At 50.8% G+C, this 24,545-nt stretch overlaps 1 protein-coding gene across 1 annotated transcript in view; it reads right to left on the bottom strand.

Moving 5' to 3' along the window:
• KLHL29 (kelch like family member 29) overlaps window positions 1-24,545 on the bottom strand; it is a 331,854-nt gene that overhangs the window by 46,349 nt on the left and 260,960 nt on the right. The window lies entirely within an intron of this gene.

Raw genomic sequence — 24,545 nt, forward strand, 5'->3', positions numbered from 1 at the left:
ACAGAGATGGTGATGAAGGCCATGGTGACCTTTTACTGAGAGCCCGTGTGTGCTGACATGGCCCTTCACACACTTCACTGCTCTTGAGTGTCTTCAATGTCTTACATGAGGTGAGTGCCCAGTGTCTCCAACTGGAGGCTGAGACTGGTTTGATCTGACCTGGGGCTGCCCTGCCTAAGACATCAGTTCTCAAACTTGTTCTGTGCCTCAAACTCATCTGGAAGCTTAAAAAAAATACTGACTCCCTGGGTCCCAACCCCAGAGTTTCTATTCAGTAGTATGGGGGTGGAGTGGGTGGTGATCTAGGCACAAGGATTTTAAGCTGCTCCCCAGGAAATTTTAACGTGCACCAAAGTTTGAGAACCTCTGGTCTCCAGCCCCAGTGCTGTTGTTGTTTTTGGCTTTTTGTTCTCATTCCTGAAATGTCCAGATCTGTGCTCAGAGCTCAAAGAAATTCAGTGAAAAAAATATATATATAATTAAGGAACAACAGTTCTAAGAGCCAGCGATTTATGCAAATGAATGCAAATAAACACACACTTCCATACATATGTTTATGCAAATATTCTCATGGTCCTTGCAAATCGCTCACCCGCCTGCAAGCAGCTGCCTGTGATTTCTTAGCAAGAACCCGTGCAGGGTGCTCCTGTTAATGACAGGTGGTATCATGACCTCCCAGAAGATATATCTCTATTAGCAAACTCATCCCAGAAGTCCCCCAGGGAACCCCTCACTGAGCCCAGCTCTATGCACCGAAACCCCCTCCCCTCCTTGCTCAGACCTCAGGGTTCCCTTAAGGCCACAGACCAGAAGGGACCAGGAACAGCTGTTGGGTGGGAACTTCAAGACTACCAGGGCTGTGGGCAGAGAGACTGGGGGCCCGAGAGCGACTGGAGAACAGCCAAGGGCCTGGCTGGTCTAGGGGGACTGTGCCAGCCTGGGAGGGCTGGCTTATGGCTGGGCACTCGGCCCCGCCCTATCAGTGCATGCCCCGTGTGTGCTGTTTGCCAGATTAGGTCCCACAGCTCATTCACATAAGGCCAGCGGGAGATGCTGGACTTTGGAAGACAACTTGCTGGGTCAAGATGAGAGACTGGCATCCTCACTCACCTCCCCTCAACGAATATTAATTGCCCCCAGCACCGGTGTGCAGCTCCTTCTCCCAGGACTTGTCAGATTGTCATGGCCTCTCTAACTTCAGTCTCCTTGGTCTGCTGCCTCAAGGATGAGCTGGTTCTACAGCCTGCTGGCTGCTGGCTCTGTTCCCTGAGAAGAACTGAGAGAGACTGAAACCCCAGTGCTTCCTTCCTGCAAGCTCAGCACTCACCAGGGTGCCCTCCCCAAGCTGGGCATGCTTCCCCAGTGGCTGCCTGGGGTGCAGGGAGTTTCCCAAGGGGCCCTGGGATGTGAACCTGAAGATTCACCTGAGAACTGGGCCCTTGGCATCTCAGCTCAGCCTGCTCTCACAACCCCGGAAAAGTTGTGTTTCTCTCGCTGTAGAATCTAGAGACTGGGAGGCTCTGGGGAGCCAGAATGTGAGCTCTGTGAGGGCAGACAGTTCTGTGGGTTATTCATGGCTGGTGCTCACTACATTTTTGTTGGCTGAGGGAACAAATGAGCCTTTCCCCTACAACACCCATGCATGACACGATCTTCCCAGTTGTCCTTATGACATGTGTACTATCTGGGATGGGGGGACTGTGGCATGTCCCCCAGAGGGTGCTCATCTCTGGGAGGGGCGCTGTGGACTGTATCCCTTGTGGACCCAGTGGACAGATCAGGTCAGGAAAGCCCTCCTGAGTTGAAAGGCCAATTCATCTGATTGCAGCTCTCATTTTGGGTGGTGCTGGTGGTGAGGAGGTAGCAGAGGGCCATGATGGAAACCCAAGGACTGGGGCTCCAGGTGGGCTGTTGTTTAGTTGCTAAGTCATGTCTGACTCTTTTGTGATCCCACCAGGCTCTTCTGTCCATGGGATTTCCCAGGCAAGAATACCAGAGTGGGTTGCCATTTCCTTCTCCAGGGCATCTTCCCAACTCAGGGATTAAACCCATATCTCCTGCATTGGCAGGTGGATTCTTTACCAGTGAGCCATCTGGGAAGCCCTGCCAGAAGTCAATTCAGGTGTGATTTTGTCTTAACAAAGAGCTCTTACAACGGCCTCCCCAGCAAGTACAAAAATCTGTGAGCCCTTGGTGACAACCCACCCAGCCAAGCCCTCATGTGTCTCAGGAGTCCAGTCCAGTGAAGAGAAGTCAGCCACGTGGTGTTGGGAGAGAGCACATAGCCCTCCTTTCCGTCTTCCCTCCACTCGCTGCCCTCGGGGGGCACTCTTAGTTCTAGTTGGCCCAACTCTCCAAGAGGAAAAAGAGCTTTCACTCAGGAAAATCTTGGCTAGAGCACCGACTGTATTCACCTCAGCTAAGCTACCAGCCTCCACAGAGCGGCTGCCGGGCACTGAGAAAGCCAATCACCCCCACTCCCCGCCCCATCCTGAGAGCACTATCTCCCTGCTGCCTGCCTCACTCTTGCTGGCTTGAACCAAGCTTCTAAAGGGCGATTCTATTCTTTAATTATTTCAGGCTAACCCTTCACCTCCTCAGCTTTTCTGGGCTGTTTGGGAGATTCCCTGTGGCTCCAGTCCCTCAGTGACTATGTGATAAAGGACAAAGGAGATAAAGCCATCTCCTTTGGAGGAAGGGGGGAGAGATTAGCCCGAGAGCCTCCATGGTTGGTTGACTATGGACCTGGTCAATGAGTCTGGGTCTGTTCCAGGGCAGGCTGTTGTCTGTAGGGGCCAGCCTTCACCCACATGATGACCCTGGGGCAGGCCAGCCACGGCTCCCCTCCTCTTTGATGAAAATTGGCTGCAATGGTCAGAGGTGAAGGGAGGGCAAACAGCATAAATTTCTGTGCTCAACCTGCTCCGCCAAGCTGACAGCAAATTAAACCAAGACTGCTGGAAAGCATCCATTCTCTTCTCTCAGCTCTGGGTACAGATGTGCTGTGAGACCATCTCACTCAGGACCCAGGGGCCCAGAGTGGGTCACCCAGAGCCTATAGTTGAGAGGGTAGAGCTAGTCCAGAGCCCAGGATCTAGAACAAACTTACAATTCACATTCAGAGCTTAAATTTTAGAACCTCAAGCCCCAGTCAGAGCCCAATGTTTGATACAGAGGCTAGATTTCTGGCTTAAAAATCTGAAGTTTAGGACTTCCCTGGTGGCTCAGTGGTAAACAATCCACCTGCCAGTGAAGGAGACACAGATTCAATCCCTGATCTGGGAAGATCCCACATGCCACGGAGTGACTAAGTCCATGTTTAAAAAAAAACACACACACACAACAATCCCTGAAGTTCAGACAACTGGACCCAGTTCTGAGAACCTTCCTAGCACAAATGTGCTAGAAATCTCCCTTCGCTGCCTCCGGCCCTCCGATTGGCACCTGACAGTGTGTGGAGTATTAATTATGGTCAGAGCCTTTCAATGTGCAATAAAAAGCCTTTTAAACCATTCAGAGGGGAGGTGATTAACTCTATTAAGTGGCATTATGGATCTTCCTATCTGTTGCTTTCATAAACATAGTTGTAGGCAGAATGTTTTATTATGGGCATAAAAATGTCCCACATTACAATGCATAAGCACATATTGATGTTATATTTCTTTATAGTGCTGCACGCCCCAGTCCCCAACCACTCCGAAAAGAAACTACACGTCTTAATAATTTATGCTCCAAGTTTTAACCAGGATTATCAATGGCAGCTTTTGAGCTTTCTCTTTTGGCAACACAATAGATCATAGTAAAAATGCACCGCCAAGCGATGTGTCCGTTTGATTTTTTCCACCTGAATCAGCAGCCCAAACTCCAGACACAGCAGTTTAGGGCAAGCAGCACACTGAAGAATTTAAGTCTAAGCATTTAATCTGCTCTTTCCATAAATTTCTGCTGCTTGTGCTTTATAATGATTCTACCAGAGGAAGTTTATTTATATCGCAGATTTTCAGCATCAGCACATTGAGAACACAACGGCGATCGCTCAGTCAATAGCTTACAGCCATGTATAATATCACTCCGGAAATCAAAAGCCCATTTGAGGAAAAGAAGGCTCAGATTAAAGTCACTTTAAGACATCAATAACTTGGAACTGGCTGAAGAGAAGTTATAAATATCCAGCCTAAGCATATGCAAATAAGCGTTTGCAGACGCGCCACCGCCCGGCGCGCCGGGAACCTCCTGCGGTCCCTCCCTCCCCTCCCGCACGTGCGGGGGGCGGGCCCCGGCTACGTCACTGGGGGCGGGGCCTCCCGTCTCCAGAGGACCGCGCGCCCAACCCCACGCCGGCACCGGCGCCCCAACTAGAGGGACTTGCTAGGTCTGGGTGCTTTAAGGCCGGCGAGGAGTCGGGACCCAACCTTAAAACCCACCGTACGGAACAAACTAGCGCCTTTCTGGGTTGTTTATCACGTGTCAGGTGCTGGGCCAGAGGCACTTTACATTCGCTGCCCCAGCCATCTTTCTGCTGCTTAGTCACTTCAGTCGCGTCCGACCCTCTGCGACCCCATGGACCATGGCCCTCCAGGATCCTCTGTCCATGGGATTTTCCAGGCAAGAATACTGGAGTGGGCTGCCATTTCCTTCTCCAGTGATAAAGGAAGAAGTGAGCGGAGTGAAGTGAAGTCGCTCAGTCGTGTCCGACTCTTTGTGACCCCATGGACTGTAGCCTACCAGGCTCCTCCGTCCATGGGATTTTCCAGGCAAGAGGACTGGAGTGGGTTGCCATTTCCATCTTTCTGACTCCTTGTCATATATGCCCAATGGCCAACCCTGAACCCTGCCTTCGGGTTGGGAGGATAAGAGGATGCAGCCATACTTTGAAAAGGCCCCAAGGTGTGTTTTTTCTGCCATCCCGCTGAGATCCACAGATTACATTATCTCTTTTATTCTCCTGCCAACTTTATGATCGAAAGTCCCCATTTCACATATAAGGAAAATGAAGCTCAGAGAGAATCCCCAGCCAGAGTGTCAGAGCAAGATTTGAATCACTCTGTTTAATTCGAAGCCTTGCTTTTATAATTTTCAGTTGCTATAGTTCATTGCTTCCTAACCTCACTGTCTTCTTCAGGGCAGGGCAGGGTTGGTCCAGGGACCTAGAGAGATTTAGGGGTCATTTGGTGAGGCTCAGGGTCCAAGAGACACCATAAACGGTCACAATGTAGACAGAAAGGAGGATGTGGGAGGTGTGGCTGGGTGGGGCTGACTGGGGAGGCAAGCTGGAGGGCTGAGTGGCAGGGCCTGATGGGTGAGGTCCTTGGGAAGGGTCGCCCCGGGCGGGATGGAAGAAGCCAAGGCTAAGACCAGGCCTTGGATCTGGAGTCAGCTGGGGGCCTGGGCTCTGGACTTGAGGTGGTGAGGGGACCTCAGGCCTTCAGGTTGGGAAGGAAGGCAGACTGGACCCTGGGGGCAGGGCTGGGACTGCAGGTGGTTCTGGTGAACTCAGTGGCCATAGACCAGAAGCTTTACTACCCCCAGGTGACCCTAGGAACGGCCAATGCCTCAAATGGCCAAGGACTTATATGGTCAAAGCCCCTAAGATCACAAATACCCCTTAGGAGAAAGAGGCTCTCTGCTCATTGCCCAGGAGTGTGACATGGTCCTGCCCATGGCAAGGATCCATCAGAGCGTGAGTTACCTATGATCAGTGGGCAACAATAAGGTTAATAATAAGGTTAAACCCTGCAAAAAGTGTCTGAAAAAGAGAAAATGTGACAAAAGACATAATATTTGAATTAAGTTATATAAAATAGAAGATGACTGAAAGAGGACAACTAATGACTTCTGTCTTAAAGACGTGCTAACTCTGGAGTCATCTCGAGCCCTTGCTCAAGCTGTCCCCACCCCCTGGATTCTTACCCTGTGTCTAGTCTCATCCCTGCTGGATTCTCACCTTGTGTCCACAGCACTGGGGTAAGGTTTATGCTTCAGCACTGTGGACAGAATTGATCACTTCAGCTATGCTCATTTGTTCATCCGCTTATTCTATTCACTCATACATTCAGCAAATATTTACTGAGCACCTACGATGTTCCAGCACTGGGGTGCAGCAGTGAATGAACAGACCCAAAGCCCTGCCCCTGTGGAACACAGATCCTGGAGGATGTTTGCTGGCCTCTCCGTCCCCTCTTCTCAAGGGCAGGTGTGGTTCAGTGGGCTCATGAGGACTGGGCAGCACAGTCATGCAGAGAAACATCCTCACTCATGCGTTTGGCTGCAGTTGGTCCCAGAGCTCCCAGTAAATGGCTTTTCAGAGCCTCAAGCTGCACTGACTCATCATCTTTCTGCCCTTCTTCCTAGTCAGCTGGGAAGGTTGTTCTTTTTTTTTTTTTTTTAAGATCCTTTTCAGGCCCCAAATCAGTGTGTATGTTGTGGGGGCAGGGGGAGTCTCTACTCCCAGGTGGATAAGACCATATCCTTCCAGATAAATCACCTAGTCCTGGAATGGGGATTATACATGCATGTTCTCCTCTCCCCCTGCTCCAGTGCCAGGTGGGTTCCAAGCCTAGTCCCAGCTAGAGCCTGGCAGGGCAGAGGACTGGCCCTGTGATGAATGCAGTGTAGGCTGTGTGCACATGCGCACATGCACAGGTGTGTCTGGACAGGTGGGGCCTTCTGGATGTATACAACATTCAGAGCTTGGGCTTCTCTTCTTCCTACTGACTGACCAGGGCAGAACCTGGCTGGATGTTCCTGATCAACCTCCAGCTCTCATTCTGCCCTAATATTCCCTGCCCCGCAGGAAGGGATCTGGATTCCCAGGGGGCTGGAGCCTCAAGGATTGGGGCTGGGGAACAGTAACCTGAGTCCCTCTCCCCCATTTTTGGCTGCAAGAACCAGCTCTTGTTGGGGTGGGTGCTTCTCTTTCCTGGAATTCTCTACCCTTTGGGAACTCTCAGGTAGGCACAGACATACTCTGTCTCTATAGTTCCTCAGGAGGGCTCTCTGGTTTCTGGTTGGCAGCCACAGGGTAGGGTGTAGGGGGTGTCTGAAGATGGTGGCTAGGAAACCCTGATGAGGCCACCCCTGATTCTCCCCAAGGAGCACCAGTTGCCTCAACTCAGGTGGAGGCACTTGCATGAATCAGAAGAGACGGGGGTGAGCATCATTTGAGGGAGGAGGTGGCAGGAGCTGGCACTGACCCGAGTCATACCTAGCTAGGGTGGCTGGAGGGGGCAGCAGCCTCCAGAGACAGGTGAGGGTGCTTAGTGAGAAATGAGGCCCACTGAAGGATTTTGACTAGGGCAGGACCTGGTCAGATGAGCACTTTAGAGATGCTCTAAGAGTGGATTGGAGAGTGGGAGAGAAGGGGCACGCCTGGAGGGGCAGGAGGAGATGGGGAGGCTGCATGGCCACCCAGGGAGCCCCGAGGGATGGAAGGCAGAGCAGAGGGTGGAAGGTAGAAAGACCACATGGAGGCTGACTGGGTGGGCAGGAGGGCCTGGATGAAGGAGGGGATGTGGAGGGTCAGGTGGGCTGAGGCTGAAAGGCCCTGGTGAAGAAGAGCTCACAGGCCCAAGGTCTTCCTGGAGGTTTGGGGCTCCCCAGTCCTCCCTAGCTTGGGCACTGTCTGGACATCTCCTTCAGTCTGGCTGCATGGCAACCTGTCTCAGCCTCTGTAGGGACTCAGTGTCCCAGAACCTCTGAAACTTTACAGTCAGGCAGAGATTTAGGGTTGTGTGCGGGGAATGGGGGGAGGTTGAACTGGACCGGAAGCCAGGCCTCTTCTGTGTTGTTCCAGAAAACACACACTTGTTGGGCATCCTTGTGGCCTGACCCAGAACTCGGTGCCAAGGATGTAACAGTGCATATGGGGTGAAGGGCAAGGCTCTGGGGCCAGACTGTCTGGGTTTTCATCCCAACTGTGTCCCTGAGGAGTTGGATAAGCATGAGGAAATTACGTCATGTTTCTGAACCCGGGTTTCCTCGTCTGTAAAATGGAAGTCATAACGGCAACCACATCATAGGTTGTGAGAATTAAAGGTGTCAACAAGAGTAATGTGCTCAGAAGAGCGCCTTCTAAAGGTGAGGGGAGGTAACACCCTCTGCAGGTTCCTAACAGGCCTCTCACAAATGCTCATGGCACACCTCCAGGGGGCGCCATGCATCTGGCATTATCATAGTTTTTTTTAGTTATTGTGACAGTTTTCTTGTAGGTGGCAGGCAAGGGTCTTGAGAAAAGGGTATCTTTAAAAATTTCGCATAAAGTTGCTAAATCGGCTGCTGGTGGGGGTGTTCTAAAGTCATTCACAGTCGAGTGGGGGAGACAGGCTTGAAAATAAACCATCAAGATGCTCGCTGGTGAGCCGGGTGAGTGAAGTATGCCATGCATGGGGGTCGGCTGAGGAGAGGATCTGTTGGTCCTGAGTTCCCCTGCTTCTTGCTGAGGCTGGTGCCTCAGACCCTGGTGCTTTGAAGACTGGGTGTTATAGGAACCCCAGCTTCATGGGAGGCCTGGGGCTGCGGGCGGCCTTGTTCCCAGGCCCTCTGACTGACCGTCCTGTCCAGACGTTCCTGCCACAGGCGAGGCCGCGGGGCTGCGGCTCCAGCTCTGAGAGGCCCAACTCCCTCTTCTCTGCCTCAGAACCGTAAATGTTCCTCTCCTGACGCATTCAATTCTGCTGTGGCAAAGGCAGACGAACGCAAAATAAATAACCAGGAAGACCTCTGCGCCCTGGGCTCCCCTGGTTTTGCGGTGATTCCTGACTAGCTCATAATTCACCTCCCACAGTCCTCCAGGTGGCCCTCCCGCCTGGCCCACCTCCCTTGCTCCCAACCCAGGGAAAACCGAGCCCCTAGCCTCTGTCTGTAGAGAGGATCCATGGCCTGTGCTGAGAACGCGGTGTGTGTGTGTGGTGGGGTGTGGCCCTCCCTGACCTCTGTTGCCCCCTCTAATCAGCCATCAGCTGACCCCTCACCCCCAGACATAGCATCTTCTTGTGCTGACAGGGGGCATCTTCCCCACCCTCATGAGCAGGGGTGAGGGGTAATTTCTGAAAGAGGAGCAGGCTTTCCTCACAGACCCTTAAGGCTGAGCTGGGGTTCAGCTCTGGTGGCACAGGCTGTGGAGCCCTGGAAGACAGAGACCCTCGCCCCTGTGCTGGCCTTTGTGGGGGCAGTGTGGGACCCTCAGGGAGAGTCAGCTGCGTAGGAGGATCCAAGTGTGAAGGGCCAGAGAAAGGGGGACTGTAGGCCCTGTTCCAGGGTTGATGCTGTTTCTATAAACCTTCTCAGGGCTCCTCACGGGCCTTTTACCTCAGAGGCCTGATGATCCCTGAGGGCTTCTGTCAGGCAGCTAAGAGGCCAGGGGAGAAAAATGCATCTTCAGTCTCTGACTCCAGAAGCAGGTGACCAACCAGCTCGGGAGAGGCTGCTCTGGCTGGGGCCCACCCCCTCCTCAGTGCTCCAGGGGAGCCCCAGGCTTGGGGTTGGGGGGCGCGGGAAAAGGAGAGGCCAGCCCGGCCTGCAGCTCTGTCCTCGAGGCTTCACAGTGTTCCAAACTCCCTCCCAGAGAGGGCCAGAGAATTTTTCCGGCTGTGCTGAGCTCCTTCAAAGATATCAGCACATGGTTAATCTTCCCTCCATTCAGAAATGCAGAGTAATTTGCCCGAGTGGGGATTTCTGCATATTTATACTAATGTCTGTGTTTAAAGCTTATGAGACAGAGAATTGCTGAGAGATGTCCATTAGCAATATATACAGACTGCAATTATTTCTTTATGGTGTGTCGTCTGACTGCAGAATACTTTATTTCAATGGAAGTAGCAGGCTCTGCCTACTGTGTTTTCTTATGTGCCCGAAAAAATCAATAAGAACAGAAAAGATGTAAAAGGAGGCAAGAATAAAAGGAGGGTGACCTTTCAGGATTCTGGGAGCCTTGAATATGCTATTCCAGGAACTGCCTTCATCCTTGGAATCTAAATGTGTGTGCCCAAGTCGGGGTAGCGGAGGGGAATTCAGTAAGTTTGAGACCGTGGATGAGAACTTGTGAATCTTCTCCATCTCGGAGGCGAAGCTCTCAATTCATTTATCCCGATGAGCTGCTGGGGGTGCTCCTTCAGAGACAAGCAGGAAGAGAACAAGGAGTGTCCTCAGAGGACCCCACTTCTGACCTCCAGCTCCTTTCTCCCCATGCCCACCCCAGGGACAGACTCTCAGAAGGAAAGCAGGTTTTGATCTGAAACAAAAGAAGCCTCAAGCTGGAGGTGCACAGACCAAGGCTTTCTGGAATCAGATTGGAATCTGGTAGAAACCCAACTTTTTCCTGGGGTGGGGAGGAGGGAGGGAGAAAGAGCTGTTTCAGAGCCAGTGAGCTGAGACTTGAGCCAATGAGACAGGGAGGGAAGAGCCTTGTTGGGGAGCTGTGGTTGGAGGGGCCCCAGCCTGGGAGAGTGTGACCAGGAGGCTGGGGACCCCTCATCTCAAGTCCTACCCCATGCTCACCTCAGCGCCCGCTCCGCCTTTCCTGGCCTCTTCTTGTGACTTTTCCGTACTGGTGCCCAAGAACTTAAGGCAGACAATTGCCCAGCAGGCCTCACAGACAGATTGGACCCTTGTGCACTCTGGAAGAATGCCTCAGTTACCAACCTCTGGAAGGGAATCATTGAGCCTAAGGTAGTCCCCAAGATACAGAAAGGGATGCTGTCCTAAAGGGCGTTTTGGATAAGAAAGGCTGGACAAGCCGGGGTGAATAGATGCAGATGGACGATTTCAGATTTCGTGTAACCGCCAACTGGTGCTGACTTTTTCTTGCCTTCTCCTGGGGCCCCAGGGCCCCTGGCCCACTCCTCACACCCCTCTGTCCTCCCAGCTGGCCCTGGGCAGTGCCAGCGGGGTCACTGCCCGCTTCCTCCCATGGTGCCTGCCATCTCCTGACCTTCACAAAGCCGGTTTTCATCTGTCGCCTCGACTTCCCCTCGGCGGGGAGGCACCACTCTTTTCCGGCCTCAAAATAGTTTCCTGAAGTCAGTGTTGACTTCTCACTGTCTTCTTGCACAGAAATCTTTTCCAAGAGGCGCTGGGGTCCAGAAGCGGGACAGATGGTCCCTTTCTTTTTATAACATGGCCAGTCTTTTGAAGTGAAGAACTATAAACACAAGTTTTGCCTTCAGCAGATGTTCTGTGGGCACAACAAGTATCACTTTGTGCTCTTCAGCAACTGCGAGCTGTGGTAGCTGAGGGGAGACTGAAATTGGGCAGAGCGTCAAAGTGTGTTCAGGGGCCCCGGGGCCCTGGCATGATGGGCCCTCTTTGGTCTGGACCTCGTCCTTATGCTCGGCCAGTTCCAGGTCTCGACTTCCTGGGAGCGGTGTCTGCTCCCCTTCCCTGAGCCCGAGGACCACCCAGCCCTAGAGCCACCTGTGCGGTGGTTGTTTTTGAAGGGCTGGCTGACTAGCTGAGTCCTGTGCAGCTCTCCCACCTAATCCTGAGACCAGGACTAAAGGGTTCAGAGGTTGTGGGTTGGGGTGGGTGCTCTTTAAAAGAGCATGCTTCAGTTTGATCGCTTTTTTCTTTGCGCGATTTACCATATGGTTGTCTGGTCCCCAAGGTTGTACTGGCTGATTCAGGCCAGAATGGCTGGTCAGACATATCTGTTGAGCTCCCAAGGAGCTGGTGGCTTGCTAGATGTTGGCTGAAAGCCAGTTCCCAGAGCTGCACCCTGGTGGCTCCATTGGTGACAGAGATATGAAAAGTGTTAGCCACTCAATAGTGTCCAACTCTGCGACTCCGTAGACTGTAGCCCACGATGCTCCTCTGTCCATGGAATTCTCCAGGGAAGAATACTAGAATGGGTTGCCATTCCCTTCTCCAGGGAATCTTCCAGACCCAGAGATTGAACCCAGGTCTCCTGCAGTGCAGGTAGATTCTTTACTGTCTGAACCACCAGGGACAGAGGTATGAGGTGTCAGTAACTACGTCTAGATGGATGTGTGGCTATTTAGTAGATTTCAAAAATTTTGCTCATTTAAAAGGGCATAAGCTCAATTAATAGACCTCGTTAACTTCAAAGATGTATCATCTTTGGCCAGAATTGGTTCTTTCATAGGATGATGGGCTCCATTAACTTTATTGCACTGGCAATACTTTGTATAAGGCGTGGGAGATGTAGCAACAGGAAAGTCTGCCTGACTCCCAAGTTCCAGTCGCTTCTGTGGTGGTCAGCGAATGCCCTGTCTGTGGCTCCCCTAAAATGCCCATGTGTCGTGAGGATTAACTTTGGGACTTAAGTCCACTTGTCCAGTCACCCATCCATTACATGACACTTTTGGAGATGAGGAAAGAACCCAAGAATCATCAGTCTATATTGAGAAATATCAGACGCATGACTCGTAGAGACGTAAGACAGCCACTGTGGGACTTGCCCATCCCTGACTCCAAACATACCTAGTGACCGTACAGGTTGCAACCCGAAGCTTCAAGGTGCGGTGTGTTGGAATGGGGTGGGCGTCAGAGGCAGGTAGTTTTGGTTGACTTCCTTCTTATTCTACCACTTATGCTTGGGTCTTGATTATATACCCAGACTTTGATTTTCCACCTATGATCTACTTCACAGGACCACTGCAAGGATTACATAAACACAGAGTGAATAGGTAATAAAATGTTGGCTCCCCACTCTGTGCCCTTCTGGAAGACAAGGGTACCTCTGTCAGCACTGGCCACCAGCCCCCTGGAATGGTGGTCCCTGACACACAGCCCGAGACCACCTGGCTGGTCCAGCCTTAAAGCCTGGGTTGGTGTCATTACCACAGACACCCAGAGGGAGGCCACATGGCTACTTCTCTGCCTTCTGGGATGAATGACCTGAAATTAGGAATTCTGGAGTCCCTGCTCACACCAAAAAAACCTCACCTCGTAAATAACTGTTGCTGGGTCTAAGAAGGTAATGAATTTCTCCATATAGAAGAAAGACTGAAAATACAGGATTTATTTTTGCATCAGTCAGAATTTCTGAAAGCTGTCTGTTCAAAGGGCCAGATGGTCTGAGAGCCTTCAGAGTCACCACTTGGTGGTTCCTAAATGTAGGGGCCTGTGAGGTCCTTGGCAACAGGTCCTGGGGTTTGAACAAGAGGAAGACATCCTGGGTGTGTGAACTGGGCCACTATTTTGGCTCTTAAAGATTCTCTGGACTGTAATGGACCAATGTGGCTGGCCACTAAAGGTGTTCATGTTTCTAGGAGGGAGCTGCGCTCTTTAAATGGGCCTCAACTTACTGAAATAACCACAATATAACAGAAGTTTTGAAAGCCCCCAAGTTAAAAGCAAAGCCCCAAACCACCCAATATTTGTAGAGACCTGGAGGATGGGGCTAGGCTTAGGAACATTAAGCAGGCACTTCTAGGACAAGCCCCAGCCACGGGAGTGACGGGATGAGGGCCCTGGAGCCCACATTACAGAATTTGCCCCTCTGCTTGTTGGGCAATGTTTCTTCTCCATCAGTCCACATTCCTAGGGCCACCACAGACATTGCCCACATGCTGGTATCATGATTTGGCCCCCCTTTAAGCATGTGGCAACTTGTCCCTCCCCTTCCTCTCATTCAGGCCTGGTGGAGCTGCCAGCCAGCACGGCACTCCTGTGGGCTGTGTGTGCCAGGCAATGTGTGCCCCTCTGGGTGGGTCCTGGAGAGGCACAGTGTTCAAACCCAGTGCATCCAGGCAGACGCTGGGCCTGACTCTAAGTGGTGTTCAGTCTGCAGGGAGAGAGAAGCTTCTAGAGAGAACTCCTAGTAGCAGAGGTTCCTAGTGGCTGGGGGTGGTCACAGGGAATTTGCTAGAGGCGGTTCCTTGTCATATCTTGGTGACACCTCTGAACTTCAGTTTCCCCACCTGTAACTGAGAGGGTGGTGGGTTTCTAAATGACCTTTAAGATAATATCCTACGCTGACATTCACTATCCTGGGGGAGGGGCAGAGGGTGGAAAGGAGGGGGATAGAGTGTTGCTTGGGAGTAAATTCCCACCAAAGGAGGGGCAGGTGATGAGTGCTTGGGGGAGAGCACAGCTGTGAGTTGGGTGTGGAGAGGCTGGGCTGAGATACATCTAACCCTTAGTCTCCAGAGGAAATACTTTTGAAAACTCAGTGGAAAGCTTGCTGCTACAGCCAAGACTGGGGGCAAAAGGGTATAGGAAAGGGGAGCTCTATAAAGAGGAATGATCTATAAACCCAACCTTGATGAGAAAGAGGAGGGAAGAGACCCTAAAGATTTGGTGGAGTGGACAGGAGGATTTTTGTGAGGTTGTTTTTTCTTTTCTCTTAACTTGGAAGTTGGAGTGTGTGTGTGTGCCTGGGTGTGTATGAGTGTGTTTTATACAAATAAATCATGATTGTTACAGAAAAGTTAGACTATGTGCAGTGTGATGCTCAGGACCATGGGGGGTGACCGTTGCCTGGTGTCCCTTTAAGAGGTGCTTCAACAAGCTGGAGCATGATTAGGGAGGACTCCAGCATGGTAAAGGACCAAAGGACCCATAGGATGAACTGCTGAGGTCACTGGAGGTATTTGTAGAAAAGGAAATTCTGCCACCATCACAAATCTGAAGGACTGTCATGGAGAACAGGAGCCAGCTTTGCTCTGATGGGCCCAGAGGGCAGACCATGGAAGTTACAGGAAGACAGCTCTTGACCATTTAACATCATAAACCATCTAGCTGTGAGTGGCCGCAGCTTAGTCCCCAGCGGTGGAGGGAAAATTCTTGCTTCTGCTGGATGGCTCTGAGATCCCTCCCAGCATGAAGGTTCTACAGAAATAAAAAATTAACCCCAAATATGGATGATTCTAACAGTGGAAAATACAGACAGTGCTCAGCTGACAAGGAATAGAGTGAGTGGCTTAAAGTTAAACTGGTAAAAACGATAATAGTAAATCAATGAAAAATCTCAAATAAGTATCAAGCATTGAAAATCATGCGGTTACATTGTAACTGTCAAGTAAGTAACTTTGCTGTGGTGAGGGGCTACCCTTTCCATTTGCCAGCTCCACTGATATATATGGCCTGTTACAGACTGAATCATGTCCCGCTGCTGCTGGGTTGCTTCAGTCATATCCAACTCTATGCGACCCTATGGACAGTAGCCCGCTAGGCTCCTCTGTCCATGGCATTCTCCAGGTAAGAATACTGGAGTGGGTTGCCGTGTTCTCCTCCAGGGGATCTTCCTGACTCAGGGATTAAACCCGAGTCTCTTATGTCTCCTGCATTGACAGGCAGGTTCTTTACTACTAGTGCCATCTGGGAAGGCCCTTCTTCCCCAAATTGTTATGTTGAAACCCTAACCCTCAGTGTGAATATATTTAGAGATAGAGCCTTTGAGGCGGTATTTAAGGTTAAGTGAGAGCATAGGATAGGGCTCTAATCCAATATGACTTTATAAGAAGAGGTTCCAGGAGCCCATGCGCAGAGGAAAGCCCACGTGTGGACACTGAGAAGATGGCCATTTGCAAGCCACAGAGAGAGGTTTCGCTAGAAAATCTGTGGGCACCCTGAGTTTGGATTTTCAGCCTTCAGGACTGTGGGAAAATTAACTTCTGTTGAGTCAGTCTATAGTATTCTGTAATGCAGGCCTGATCTAACTAACATATAGCCCATGACATTGGTCCTGCAGAAAGTGGTAAAAAAAAAACTAATAGGTGTTTGCCTGGGATGTATGTTAGGCCTGGGTCTAAGACACTGAGCCATGAGAGCATTGAGTGGTCACTGGAAGAGGGGAGGAAAAGGCAGTGAGAAGCCAGTGGGCAAAACAAGATGGTCCACGGTGCTGTACTTGGTCATCCAAAACCCTGCAGGGAGAGCTACAAGGCGAAGAACATTCTGGAGCTGCACTGAAAATGCTTGGGCTTCCCTCTAAGATACATGTTTTTAAAGAGAGTTACACTAAGAAATCAGGCAATGACAACAGTTTCAATAGGTGGCAACATTTTGGCCATTGTTTTCTTCAAGCAATTGACATGATGTTTTGTGTTCCTAACCTACTATGCTTGTATTATTTTCACATTTTCAATTTCTAGAATAATAAGCATGCTCCTGAATGGAATGTAGTTGTAACGGAATCATTTTTTGTTGAGCCAGGTTTGTGCCACAGTCTCACAGTTTGGGGTACTGATACCTCCCCATCCCTGGGGAAGAGGCAGCAGGCACGCCAGACCTGCCCAGCTCTCCCCTTCTTGAAACTCATCTCTAACCTTGAAAACTGAACTAAAAAGCCCTAGGGGCCAGCCCGACAGGACATGCCTTTCCTAGCAGGATGGCACATGTTGGTTGTTTGAATAGTGATCAGGCCACAGGAAACTTGCCATTAACGTCTGTTACGATAGGAGAGAGAAATGTTTACCAAGACTTCCTGGATCCTGAGTGTGCATCAGTTTCTCAGTTGGAAGCTGATGACCCCAAAGTGCTTCCTTCTGGGAGGAAAGCCTCCAAAGACCAACAGGTCTTCACCTTGTAAGACCAGAACAGCCACAGGGACTGAGGAATTGAACTTGCCCAAGATCATGGACCCTTACTGTGCCATCACTGATGGGGAGAGGTAAAGAGAACTTCTGGGAAGCCCGAGCAAAGTCCAGGCTTTCTGGACTTTATGTTTCAAGGGTTCAGAGAATGAATTTCATGGGTGTAAATCAGCATAAACCACTAGTTGAACCTGTCCTTGATCAGGATGGGCGCTGAGAACCATTTGGGTAGATGTGTGTATGTGTGTGTGTGTGTGTGTATGTGTGTATATGTGTGTGTGTGTGTGTGTGTGTGTGTGTGTGTAAAACTCTGTGGAACTGAAGTCATGATTTCTGGGTTCCTGGCGCTTATTTCAGGCCTTCTTCCTAAGAGCTGGTGTCTGTGGAACTATCTGCCTTCCGCTTGCCTCCTCTGAATCATTTCAACTGCCTTTAAAGGCTCAGTCCACATTGACCTCTCTTTTCCAGCCTCTTAGCTCTTATTACTGCCCCCCGCCCCCCGCCCTCCTCCAAGTGGAATTCAGGGTCTTCCAGGGAGACCTCCATCCCTCCAAGCACCCAACATGGTGTTTGAAACCTTGTGGACATGATCACAGGACCTCAGGCTCAGCAGGAGCCGAGACCTGCACGGGGCATGCCTCTTGTGCCTGGGAGAAGCCAAGTGTGGACTCGGCACACAGTAGGTACCTAATACTACACACACATTGTTGTTGTTCAGTCGCTAAGTCCTGTCTGACTCTTTTGCAACCCCATGGACTGTAGCCCGCCAGACTTCTCTGTCCATGGCATTCCCCAGAATACTGGAGAGGGTTGCCGTTTCCTTCTCCAGGGGATCTTTCTGACCCAGGGATCAAATCCGAGTCTCCTGCACTGGCGGGCGGATTCTTTACCTCCGAGCCAGCAACCTCCTAGTTGCTCGATAAATGCCTAGTGATGAGGTAGGGAGGGAAGTAACATGGCTGGAGCCTGTCAGTGGCTTCTGAGTGTCAGTGATGCAGAACCTAGTGGTCATTCCTGCTTGGTGTCTGCTTGGGTCACAACTTCCGAGAGAAGACAGGGCTCGGGACCCTGGCAGCTGGCTTCCTGCTGTGGATCACCATCCTCTTCTGAAATCCCAGGAATGGAAATGTTTCCTCCCTTGACTCCCACTTGAAGAGCCTCCCCCACCACCCCATTCCAGTTGCTGTCTGGACTCCTCTCGCCCTGCCTGTCAGACAGTTAGGGCCAGAGTGGGATTTCTGAACTGGAAGATGCTCAGTGGAGATTTGGGGCTGAAAGCCCACGTACCACTCCTGGCTCACTGAGAAGGCGCCCAGGGCACATCACTCTGCTTGTGCTCTGTTGAGCAGTGGGGCCCCGAGAGGGACAAACGCAGGCTGGGGCTCAGGGCCCACCTCCTGCTCCAAGCATGACACCATCGCTGGGTGGTCTGACTGCTGTGCTGCATTTTCCACTTGCCTGGTTCATTTATTGTCAGATGATCTGTTAACAAAACCGTTAAGCCCTGGACAATCCTCCAATTAATGATTCACAAATCCCTTGAGGACAGAGCCCTATGAAGACAGGAGGGCCTTCTGTGGCAGGCTGGGGGCAGGAGAGGAGGAAAGACCTCATGGAGATGAGATGGACTTTCAGATTCCATAGGCTCTGAGACACTTATTTCCTGGGGGAGCGTGTGTGTTGGGGTGGGGGCTGGAAAGGGGAAAGTTATCATGATGGCAGGACTGTGGGTTTGGTTCCAGGTCTGTGTTGAGTGTTGTGTCAGTCAGAGCTGGGAGAATGCTTTGGACAACATTGCTTTAAAAATAACGGAGATCCTGAGCCAAAGGTGCTTCAGACAGCGTTCCCTGTCCCACCTGCCAGCATTCTTTAGAATTTATAGTAGTGGTAGTAATAACAACAGCTAACATTATTGCAAGCATACTATGTGCCAGGCACCGTGTTTAGGCTCTACATACATTGTTAAATCCTTAAAGCAGATCTAAGAAGATGGCACTGTTATTATCTCTGTGTTACAGATAACTTAGAGGCTTAGAGATACCAGGTTTCTAGCCAAGTTCATTGGGTTAATGGGTAGTGGAATTTGAATTCCACCCAAGCAGTCTGGTGCAGGACCTGGGCTTCTGGCCACCTTTCGCGCTGCCAGCCACATGCTCCTCACCCCCCTTCACCTACAGCCTTAGTTGCTTTGTCTGCAGGAGTGACATAATTATATTTGTCCCATCTATTGATATGGCTATGGGGGAGGACCCCTGCAGTGCCTTGGGCACCCCCAATATCAAGCTGAACGTCAAAGAATGCTGAGAGCCCCTGTGGGTCATTAGGAGGAGTCCTCCCAAGACAAATAGCTCCTGGAATTAGGAGGAGGTTCCCAGCAACAGGCTGGTTTCCTCTGGTTGTTATGGTGATGGTAGGGGATTGTAAAATGTTACAATGAGAGAAGGCAATTTTCTCTTGTACAAAGTGGACCTCTGAGAACTAGGTGCTTCAAACATCATGATGTTAACATAATCTCCTAAGACTCTGGAAGGCAAACTGGTCTTTACTTTCTCACATTCCCCTGGGTTCCTAAAAGGCCGGGGACACTGAAGGATGGTCCTGTACCATCATCATAGGAAACACTTTTATATGTAATTACAAAGGGCTAGGCACTTTTCACTTTCATGCATTGGAGAAGGAAATGGCAACCCACTCCAGTATTCTTGCCTAGAGAATCCCAGGGATGGGGGAGCCTGGTGGGCTGCCGTCTATGGGGTCGCACAGAGTCGGACACAACTGAAGCAACTTAGCAGCAGCAGCAGGCACTATCCTAAGGGCTTTATGTAAAATAAATTGCTTAATTCTCACAACCATAAGAAGCAGATTCTATTTTTTATCCCCCTTTTACAGATGAAGAAACTGAGGCAGAGTTTCAGTTCCCATATGCTCTGGGGTAAGGATTAATATTTTGGTGGAGATGCTTGGCTACAGGAGGAGCTTTGAAACAGATGGACTTCTGTTCCCAGAAGTATGGGGCAGGGATGGGGGGACCAGGCAGCTACAGAATGAAGTCTCACATAGACTTCGCTGCATGCCTTGACCCTCAAGTACTAACCTGTTTTCACCATACAAAGGGAGGAGGCAGCTGCAGAGAAGTCACGGAACCTCGCTGGATAATTCCCATCCCAGTGTTGTGTGCTTCATTCCTCTAACTCTTCACCGTTTAGTGCCAGGTACTGGCTTGGAAACTGGGGTGGAAGGGGGTGGAGTCTGTGCTGGCCCCCAACCCAGGACCTCATAGTCTAGTTGGGAAAATGACCCAGAAACAGGCAAACTGTATCATAAGTGCTCAGCCAAGGCTCAGAGCAGAGCTGGACAGGAGAGAACCCAGACTGTGGAATGGATACAGGGCAGCCTGCCAGCAAAGCGATGAGAGACGGTGAGAGATGAAGCTGGGAGGCAGGCAGGCAGGAGCTGGATGCTGGAGCACCGTGTCAAGGGTGGGGCTATGTCCTGAGAACAATGGGGCCATTGGAGGCATTCGGCAGGGAGTAACAGAACCAGACTTGTGTTTTGAAATGATCACTTTGGCTGCGGCAGGGACCCTGGACCGGAGGGGTTGTACTGTTGAGGCCACTGATGCAGTCCTGGAGTGATGTTGGCCTGAAAGGAGGGTGTGGAGACCGAGAGGAGAGGACCAATTTAGAGGAGGCAGACTCAAAGGAGTTTCCAGACTCAGCGCATAAGGGCATAAGGAAGACCATGGATTTGGACTCTGAACTCCTGCATGGATTCAAGGTATCATTTCTGAGACAGAGATAGAAAGAGCAGGTCTGTGGCAAGGTGATGTCAGTTGGGACATTTGTGCCTCTGGGCTAACTGTGTGTGGGCAGACAGCTTTATCCTGCACCCCCGGCTTCTTCTAGAATCTATTATTAAGGGAGTGGATTGCCCTAGTGTGTCAGAGGCTGGTGCGGGGAGAGATGAGATCGATGCTGAACGCCAGGGCTGGGGGAGAGGAGGGTGACTCATCCCACTCCCTTTTAGGGATGGGGACACAGCATTCCCGGTAAGCAGCTTGACCAGGGACTGGCAGCCCCGTGAACAAGCTTGGGCTTCTTCTATCTCCTCTGCACTGGGGCGGAGGCCCTGCTTTCTGTGTCTTTGCCAGCTTCTCTCTCTGCTAAAATCCCCAAAGCTGGGGCCTATGTCAGCAGGAGTAACTGGGTTGGTGGTAAGTGGGCACAGTGCTCTGTACGGTCAAGCCTGTGATCTCATTCACTTCTGCTCTCTGCCTGATGGTTGTGGTACTGTCATCCCATTTTCAAGATGAGGCAAGGAAGCCTCAGGGAGGCTAGGAGTCTTGCTGCAGTCACACAGCTGTCCACTCTGCCTCCAAGTCCCTTTCCTGGATCCTGTCTTTGCCCCTTGTGGAGGCTGGGGCAACTGCTGTCCAAATAGAAGGTGGCAGAGCTCCATGGTGTGGAGGTTCAGAGGCAAGGGTGAAATGGGAGGAGATGCAAAACCCATAGGAAGGGGCTGCCCACACACCTATTACAGGACTCCCCAACCCTGAGCACCCTCATGGCCCTTCACCTGGGGCCTATGAAATCTAAAGTCAAAAGAGATAAGCCTCTTCACTTCTGGTCAACTTGGACTTTGCTTTTTGGTCCAGAAGCCAGAGGGGACAGTTGCAGCCTGGCTTCTCTCTCTGCGGACATGCAGATGAAATTACAATAGCCTTTCTGCAGCTCGCCACTAGGCCCAGTGTTTGGGGCTTTCAGGGGTCTCTGGTCACCCTCCTGGCCACCAGAAGTCCTTCATGGAAGAAGGTAGGGACTAGAAAGAATGACAGCAGTAGCCTGCACCTCTGCGGTGACACACACATAGCTGGGTTCACATGGTACGGGTGCAGTGACACCGGACTTTCCGGATTCACAAGGTCTGATGCTGGTCACCACCTCTGCCCGCGGATCAGCTCAGGGGTGCAACGCAGCAAGACCAACAAACGGCTCAGGGATTTCCTAACAGGATTCGAGTAGAACTAAATCTTCATCCCCCCCTTATCACTTTGCACACATAAAATTTAATTAGCTTTCAATATATAATCTTAAAAAAAAGAAAAGAAATCCTACAGATTCCTCCCACCCCAAATTGTTCTTCGAGAAAGAAAGGTTTATCTCAAGTTTCTTAAGAAAAAATCTATAGGCACACAATGCATTGAAATAACATTCATTACAGGGAGCTGCATGCAAACTGGCTTCTCTAGTCAGAGATGAGAGACAATCGCTTGACCTATTGCAAATCAAAAAGCATTTCCACACCACCTGTATTTTTCAACTGGTTAAGTTTTAAATGAAAGCCCCAACACCCTTTCTGGGAAGGCGCAGTAACAGAGCCCCAACTGAAATTTCAACTCAGTCGATGGGAAGATAATTACAAGAAACAAAATGTGAAATTTAAAATCAGGGCACTAATGAAGTCTAAAAATACCAATGGCCCATCCTTTTGGCTGGCAAGACCTGTTCTTCATGGAGGGGATCTTTTCGTAATTACTCAGCTCCGCGAGAGACCAGGTTGTCACGTCAAACAATAGTAGGAAAAATCGTGGGACTTTAATGAGCTAGATCTCAAGGAGTTCTATGGTGGATCTTATTATAATGCCCGGCAAGCTTTCAGACAGAGAACAGGAGAAAAGGAAAGTTCTTTTTTTTAAAAGTAGAGTTCTGACTAGTGTTGATGTTCTCATGCGGGGCCTCCTGGTTCCTGCTCGGAGCCAGCTGCCTGTCATTTAGGAGTGTGAAATCAATTGGACTTCGGGGATGTAAAATCCCTAGGGGCAAAATTAAAAGTGACCCAAATCCAAACCCACGTGGGCTTGTCAGGAAGATGATTCTCACACAGCAAGTTTCAAAGATTTGGTTTCAAAATTCGGGTTTCTTATTTTAAAAAATATGCAGTTGTTTGACATTAGATCTGACAGATAAATTATACCTTTAGCAATAAAGGCTTTTAAGATTAGAAATGAAAGGAGAAATTACCTTAAAAAAAAAAGAAAGAAAGAACAAAACCCACCCAGGCTTGAGCTGGGAGGCATTTGTGCAGGCTTCATCGTCTTTCTTTGCTGCAAATACCGGGGGGAGAAATCAGCTGACGAGGGCCGTAAATAGAGAAGCGAGTTCAATGTAATTTCCGGGGAAACAGCCAGCTCACTGGAGAACTATGGAAGTTGGTGTGATGGACAGGTCACCAGGTCACCAGCTGGAGCTGGGAGAATCTAGTTGGCTCCCCAGAAGTTGGGGCTGTGAATGCTTTCTAGGCCCACAGCATCCCCAGGCCTGGCACGGAATTCACACCATAGTGGCTGGAAGAGCAAACCCCACCAGGGGTTTCCTCCTTCCTGTCTGTGGGCTCAGGCCCATGATAGAGGATGGTTCGTGCTGTCTGACCCCCCGTGATGTTACAGGTGTGGCTCTGCAGGGCCTGCAGGCCCAGCGTGAACAGGAGCTCAGCCAGGGACCTGCCTTGACCACCTATATCTTCATGATCTTATGAACTCAGATGCCTAATGGTGATCAGATGTGCCTACGCCTGGCAGCTTCAGGGGGCGGGGTATGGGGTGGATCCCAGCTCTATGTTAAGCCCTAAACCAGGAACCGGTCCTGTCTGGGCCAGTTTACCTTGTTGCACAGAACCAACACCTTTTCCTGGGGGGATGCCTGAAATTGGCAAGGCAGCAAGAACTTCATCGGTTCTAGGAGCTTCCCTGGGATGGGGTGAGGGCGGGGTGGACACACCCTCCTCCCCCTACCTGATGGGAGAAGATAGTCTCCCATCTTCTCAGGCCTTGGCACAGCCTTGGGAGCAGCCGGACACCCAGTACCCAGTGCGTCACAGTTGGTGGTATGTAAACTGTGGGTACATTTTTTTTTTTCAAAGGGAGAGGGAGCTTAACCAAAACAATTCAAACAAACAAACAAAAAATAAAAAAACAATGTAGTCAATTTTAAAAAAAAGATCTTAAACAAAGCAAGAGTTTACCAAAATTTAGATGTAATTTTCTCATTTAAAACTAGTGCTGATTTTCAAAACAAAGGCAGTCCAGACTCAATCAGATTGGGAATTAAACCCGACAGAGATCTAGACACGGCTTTGTTGTTGGGATGCTTGACAAGGCCTAGAAATTGCTCGCAGGGATAAAGACAGAGATTCAGGAGGGCAGGCTGGATGAGAATGGCTGGTTGGAGCCCTTACTCTGCTGACTCTGGTCTGCAGCCACCCTCCCCATCTCAGGGTTCGTAAGTTGGGAGGCTGAGGCGTCTCGCTCGAGGTTCACAATTCTAGACCATCTACTTCTCTTTCAGAGGGAGCCTGGAAGCCCAGCAGGGCAGATTACCCATTATGCACCCTCTTGTCCACACCTGGGTCCAGGCCTGGTTGCCCTGCCTTTCCACTCAGCAGGAGTGGACCTTGAGGGGATGGGCGAGTCCAGGGGTATGTCAGCTCCCCGCCCCCCTCCCCCCGACTCAGCTGCAGCCTCAGGTCCTCCCAGATGCTCTGCATCCTGACTGCTGGACCCCTCAGTCTGGTCAAGAGTGAGGCTGGTTTGCTGACACCCTCTGCTCTAAGCCTTGGGCCGGGGCCCAGCCTCAAACCATATCCTGGTGTCTTCCCTCCCCTGGCTCTGTTCTCAAGGATCTGGAATGAAAACAGGTCCTGGGGAAGGGGGTTAAATGAAGGTCAAGGCTGGAAGTGCTCTTTCTTGGGGTCTCACAGAACCACCCATGAGTTCTTGAAACCAAACATTTAGCTGCCTCAGGATGGGCCAGGGAGGTGGCGGGGGGTGGGGGGGTTCTTGTGGGCCTCACTTCACACCCCTGAGCTGCTCTCATCCAACACACAGCAATGGGTACTTTTCTGGGGGTGGGAGGATGGGCACACGGCCAATTCATGTTCTGACTGTCCTTGAGTGGAAAATGGAGAAGGCCCCCAAAGGGACTGTTCTAGGCGGACCTAAGAGGAGGCTTCCTGCTCATGCTGCCTGTGGCCTGGACTTGGGTCAGATGGGAGAAT

This window comes from Bos indicus x Bos taurus, chromosome 11, assembly GCF_003369695.1.
Source record: "Bos indicus x Bos taurus breed Angus x Brahman F1 hybrid chromosome 11, Bos_hybrid_MaternalHap_v2.0, whole genome shotgun sequence".
NCBI lineage: Eukaryota > Metazoa > Chordata > Mammalia > Artiodactyla > Bovidae > Bos > Bos indicus x Bos taurus.